General features: G+C 37.0%; 1 long non-coding RNA gene across 1 annotated transcript; it reads left to right on the forward strand.

The window, feature by feature from the left end:
- The first annotated feature begins 1,205 nt into the window (after nucleotides 1–1,205).
- On the forward strand, nucleotides 1,206–3,483 carry LOC145776605 (uncharacterized). The gene is made up of 3 exons (XR_014290282.1): nucleotides 1,206–1,313; nucleotides 2,373–2,469; nucleotides 2,797–3,483. It is a non-coding gene; the product is annotated as an uncharacterized LOC145776605 (long non-coding RNA).
- The last annotated feature ends 2,940 nt before the right edge of the window (nucleotides 3,484–6,423 follow it).

Genomic DNA, 6,423 nt, shown 5'->3' on the forward strand with positions numbered 1-6,423 from the left:
ATTTACTTAATTAGATGGTACTTTATTTTTTGATTTTCTTCTTATTTTATTGCTTACCAAAACACTTTGCGTCGGAATTAAATGATTGTATTTCGAAGAGCTCAACTAAATGTACCTACAAGGCTGAAATGAAATCTACACACTCTGAATGCAAACGAGGAAGGAAAAGCGGACTGGCTTGCACAATGGAACTAACAACTGAAGTCGCACGAAAATCGTAACAAAGTAGAATGTGATGTTGAATGTCTGGCCACGATCAGGAAATCAAGACGATTGGGAAGTCTTTGTGAAGCCGTTCAATGAATCGAAGACATTACTTCAGGTTCAATGAAGAGAGGCCTTCACAGGACATGGCAGGACATCATGTTTATAAAAACTTTAATAATCTTTTTAGAAAATATTGTTAGGCTACTTGTAGTTTTGTCAGAAAACGCTTTACACTCATAAAGACTAAAAGACTAAGAGCACCGAACCAATAGAATGAGGTTAGGATAGTTGGATAAACATATTTTTTTTAACTTAGATTAGCTTTATCAAACTGCACAAGCCAGCAGCTGACTGGATGGCGAAGGTCTTTCGCTGCTCCTGAGCATACTTATGCGATTCTCTATGTTAGTGAATAAGCTTATTGCGTAATATTACAGAATCTGACTGACAAATAAAGTTATTTCTCTCTCGCTGCCTCCCTCACAATCGACAAAACATATTCTTACGCCACGTGTTCCCAGGTTGAACTCTGGTTTGCACGTATTACGTGAAGGCACTACATCTACGTTACATTTGATAAAGTTTATACAAGATCCATCATTGTAGCCTAACCAGTAGGCTATAAGATATTCTTGCTCTGTCAATATGAAGATGGTAATGGCAATGTTGGTTGTGACGTGCTTTTACGTCAGCTATTATGACACGGCTGATGCTATGACTGTCCCAGGAGAGAAAAATCAATATTGTATTTTATCATATAACGAAGTAGTATGGAAAATGGTTGGGGCGTCTGGTTAATCTTATCAAAAAATAAAGAGCCCAAAACGTAGATACAAAACTCATGCTCAGTAAACGTTTCGAAAACTATACTGTCTTCATCTTCATATTTATAGCTTTGAAGATGAAGACAGCATAGTTTTGAAAACATTTGCTTGCTGAACATGAGTTTAGTATGATAACAAAACATATTTTTTATGATTAAAATTTGAAACTCTTGCAGTTCAACTTTTTCTTAAATTAGACAAGTTTTAACGTTTTTTTTAACAGATTCTCTGAGCAACAGTATGAACGAAAAACCTGTTGTCAGTAGATCAAAAAGATTTCGAGTAAGTTGGAAAAGTTTAACTGTGTGAATGTATAGTTTGACTTGATTTGAACAACCGCCTGTACGTGGCATCCCAGAAAGCAAAACCTGTCATTTTTATGTTGATTCAACGTCTACAGACGTTAAATCAATGTAAATCAATGATGAATTTAGCTGTCTAGGATTGTGCAAATGCAAAACAAAACCTGCCAAAACCGAGGCTACACCAGGACAACACAGCAACAGTGGGCGAAGGAAAATGGAGACAGCCGCTATTCCTCAGCTCCACACAAAAACATTGTGGTGCCAACTTAGCTTAGTTGAAACTTAAAATAATAGAGGTAGATACGCACAGCACAATAAGAGCAACCATTGGGTAATGGGTATGCACCGGTGGTGCAGCTAGAAAGACAAATTTATTAGGGTAAAAGCAATTCTAAGGAGAGTCATACGTTTTAATATTTGATATAGAGTTTGTTTAGAAATAGAGTTATTGAAGGCAGCGAACTATGTATGAAATATTATTCAGTATGTAATACAATATCATTAAAATTCCATTTAGGGGGAGAAACAAAAATTTGGAGGCGCAATTGCTCCCCTAACCCCTCCCCCCCCAGCTACGCCCTTGCTAATTATAGCTGGCTACAAAGTTTCTTATGTGAAGCCGGTAAAGTTTGAGTAATTTGTAAAGCAAAGAGTAATTTTTGAAGCAATTAATATTTCAATACTGTACAATGTAGATTCAATAAAAAAAGGGAGTCCCATACTTGATCCAAGCATCGGAGGATGAGAAGATAAGGTTCTCATTATACTAAGCTTTCGGCAATAACGAGAGTAGGGTGGCCAGTTCTTGCTCTCGGCCGCCTTTCCTTCAGCAACTGCGCCCACCCAATTTATTACTCCCTGGGTAGAGGTGAGCAGTATTTTTCAACAACCAGCTTAAGCCGGGAGTGGAACCAGGATTGCATGATTGGAAAGCGAGCGCCTTATCCGCTGCGCCATCCCACCGCTAGATAAATAAATAGATGTAATTGATTCAATAGATAATGTAATTGTGGCATCTCAACATTTCTTGTTTTAGCCGAAAGAATTTTGTGACAATTTCTGCAGAATAGATAGAAGAGGAAGACGCGTTCATCCGGGACGTTGTGGTGAAGTTTCTGGCCCAGTTTCGAACTGTAAGTTAGTTTTTTTACACTTTTTTTGTCACCATGTAGTAAAGTTTCAAGGTGGTAAAGTTTAAAACTTGTGGCTAGACAAAAGGTTTTTATCATACTTAGCTTTCAGTGCTAACGAAAATTGGGTGGTCAGTCCCATTGTTTTGGCCACCTTCACTTCAGCTACTTCCTACACCGAACTCATTATACCCTCGCTAGTGGTAAGCGGTGTTTTTAATACTTGGTTATGACGGGAATCCAACTAAGATCACGTGATTGAATCACATCTTGCCTCGTCACGTTGTGCAACTGTTTTCTTGCAATATTAGGATATTGTTTGTTTTTCAGGGGCTTGCAAATTCTGTCGCATTGAACACAACTGCTGGCGTTACGTATCCCGACTTGTGTTTGACGTCAACAAATAAATGAACAAAAACAAATATTTCTTCTTGTTTACCCTATACTCTGTATGACGATTCCAACCTTTTCATCGGAGAGAAATGGCGGTTATTGCATTTCGTTTTTCTTGATGTTCTTTTCTAGCACTGCTCTAATTGCAACGTTCATCTGATGAGCGTGAAAGTAAAACTGTAGTAATCAGTGGTAGAAAAGATAATAATCCTGATGAACATCCAAACTTTTCAGTATTCAGATTCTTAATGTTCCTCAGCATCACATTATGATTTTCCTTCGTTAGCGGTAAATTAAATATTGTAGACAACTGCTTTGCTTTTATCTAAACTCGTGAGTTTCAAAATTGTATGTTTTAAACTGCTAATAATTTTCATAAATCTTTCTGGTAGATTATAATCAACCAGAAAGATTTATGAAAGCAACAAACAAAATAACATGTTGATTATACGTTTAGACGGTGATTATTATGTGTTTATTATTTAGATGATGTTCATTAGTTTTACTATTGAACATGCGTGACCGATTATTGTTTTGACGTATTTATACGTACGTAAAAGAAGGGAATTGGACGTTTTGTCGTATCCAAGATTACGCCCGGTGATTGAAGATTTAGATTAAGTGGACGAGAAGGCAAGGAAGCCAAGTTTTAGGCATGCCTTTAAGTGTCATGCCAATGAAACAGCCGCACGCTATTTTACGGTGTCGAACCGGTGCCCTTTCGAACGTCGAGCCAGTGCTTTCACCACTCAGTTAAGTAGCTGACTTTGGAGATTAAGCCCAGAAAGATCAATGGATGAACAGTCGTTTTGTGTCGCATCCAAACATAAAAACAAAACATAGAGCGTGCATCCAATGAGAGAGTGCGAAAGACCGTTGCCTTATGAAGGCTACAGAGATAATAGCATATTAATTATTATCAGTGTTTATTTCAAATCGTTCTAAATTAAGTATAGGCTACTGCTGTGTGCACGGAGCAGATTCTTTCTGTTTACACACACAAAAGATGGTAAATTTACGATCCTGAAAGGGAGTTCATTTGAAATTTATTTCTTAACAGCTTTTCTCATCAAAGATATCAAGCCATTATTAAACTCAATCATCAAAACATATTTATTTTCGCATAGAAATACGAAAATAATATTAGCCTATGTTTTGGCTATTTGATATATATCATTACAATAGGCTAGCTATGATACGGGTGTCCACGATTTGGTTTGGCTTTATCCTCGATCTGACAAAGCCTTGGTTTGTTATTTCTGATAGTTTTGCATAGTTGTAGAGGCTTTTGACGCAGGCCCGGTCACCGAGACTGATAGAGTGAAGTTTTCCGATTGTTGTTGAGTCTTGTTGCCGGGGAATTATTCCATCCATTAAGTGCCGCTGAATGGAGAGCAGTCCTGAGACTGCATTGCTCAAGCACACACCTCGAGGGTGGAACTAGCGCCACCTGATCTTGAAACTTTTTCGTTTACGAAGTCACGCGTTGTAACCAACCGAGCTATCGGACCGGACATTTGCTCTGGTTGTATTAACAACAGATAAGAAAATTGCAGCAATGTGGTTTCGAGCTCACGTAATCTGAGTGCAATGTTTGTCGAATATTCACCAACTACTTAGGCTTAGATGTTATTCAAAACAAGAATATTTTAAAATGAAGGTAGATCTTGATTTACTTTGAGACAAAGTATTTGCTTATTGTGTGATTTCGTTCTATTTCGATTTAAGTTTCCAGCAAAACAGTTTTGTTTTGCTCAAATAAATTTGTTACAAACATCTTATGGTTACTTACAGTAGTTTGAACACGTTTTAACCATGGCGTACTCAACAATTGAGTACGCCATGGTTTTAACCTTTGCTAAAGCCGCCTAACTTGCTTTTTGAAATATTTATTTTCAGTTTTCCTAAGAGCAGCTTTTGCAATGTTTACAAAAACAGACAAGTCTTTATAAGACAGGCCCAATCAAATGAAAAATATAAACAATGAACATCCTGTAAGCAAACTTAAGGATGCGATATGCATTGAGGAAACTAATTCGTTACATGTACAGCAGTGAAGAATCAATTAGCTTCTTACATTTGGTGATTTCATGTTTTCAAGCAATATTTTAAATATGAGTTCATAAGTTAAGCAAGAAAGGATAAGTTTCTACGTAGCAGCATTTCATGGCGGAAACTTTTTAGCTGACACAGGAAGCTCTATTCTTAGAACAAAAGTTGTCGATTAACATTACCAACAGCTATTTCACGAACTTTAAACTTTTTGTGAGCCTGTTGGACAATAGGATCAGTGGTCTTTTATCAGTGTGCCGCAAAAAATCGATTCTTACAGGATAAACTATTGCCATGCGGTAAAAATCTTTTGGTCAATAACATAGTGTTGTACAGTAGCTTGTGCGTTCTGGTTCAATTCAGTTCTGTTCATTTTTATTTTTCCGCTGGCGAATAAACAAAAATACACAAAACACAATAAACACAAATAATTCGCACAACGTGGATGGCAGCGAAAAACCAAAAGGTCACCAAAGTCAGTTACCACCAAGTTTAAGTGCAATAAGTCAGTGTTAGTGTAACTTATTGATTGGTTGTGAGAATTTTCATCATTGGAGTGAGAAAACTTTGGCTTTGATAGCCTACTCCTGGCGTTTTCTCATACTTGCAGAAGGCCTTTATTAAACCACTGATGCAGACCCGGTTACCAAGAACTACAGAGTGCATTTACCACTTCTTGAAGAGTTTGTGTCTGTGTATTATTCCATCCAGTAAGTGCCACACTGCCGCTGAATGGAGAGTAGTCCTTAAAATGGGTCCCTCAAACATAGACCCGGAGCGTCGAACCAGCACCGCTTGGTCTTGCTGCTTCTTTATTGATATAGTCGGACGTTTAACCAACAGAGTTATCGCGGCGACTTATTATACAACAATAGTTTACAGTTGACACTCAATAACAACAAAAAAGAATATTATTGAAGAATTGGTGCAAAGCAGTTTACTTGTGTTTTACTGTGATCCCATTGTGAGCTTAAAGTTGAAAGCTGAATTGAAAAACGTGATGGTTCTAAGCTTTAATTGTTGTAGACACAGCGATAAAAACCTTTACATTGCAATTTTTCTGAAAACACCCAGAAAGCTTGATTGACTTTTAAAATAAACTGTTTTGTTTTTACCGGAAGCCATAACTTTAGTCAGACTGTTAACGATAAATATCTGCTAAAAGGAAACGTTTCCACATAATTTGAGATGGTCAAGATCTGATTAAAATCCTTGTAAGTTTAAAAATAAAATTGGCATAACTTTTAAAAAAAACTACTCAGCGGGTTTTTCCGGAGTAGGCTACATGAGTCGTTGGCTGGAGTTGTTTGCTTTTAGCTGTAATGCCCGGGGAAATTTCCATGTTAATCTCTAACTTCCAGTTTAGAATCTATGATCTCACTTTGTTTGTGTGGTAGTCTAACTCTAGTTTCAAAAATATCTTTAAAAAGCACAGATACAAAAACAATAAAACTAGCACAAAAATTAGTATGAAAAGTACAGTAAAGTTACATGAGCACTAGAGCAAGGTTT

The sequence above is a fragment of the Aplidium turbinatum genome, chromosome 9 (assembly GCF_918807975.1).
Source record: "Aplidium turbinatum chromosome 9, kaAplTurb1.1, whole genome shotgun sequence".
Lineage (NCBI taxonomy): Eukaryota > Metazoa > Chordata > Ascidiacea > Aplousobranchia > Polyclinidae > Aplidium > Aplidium turbinatum.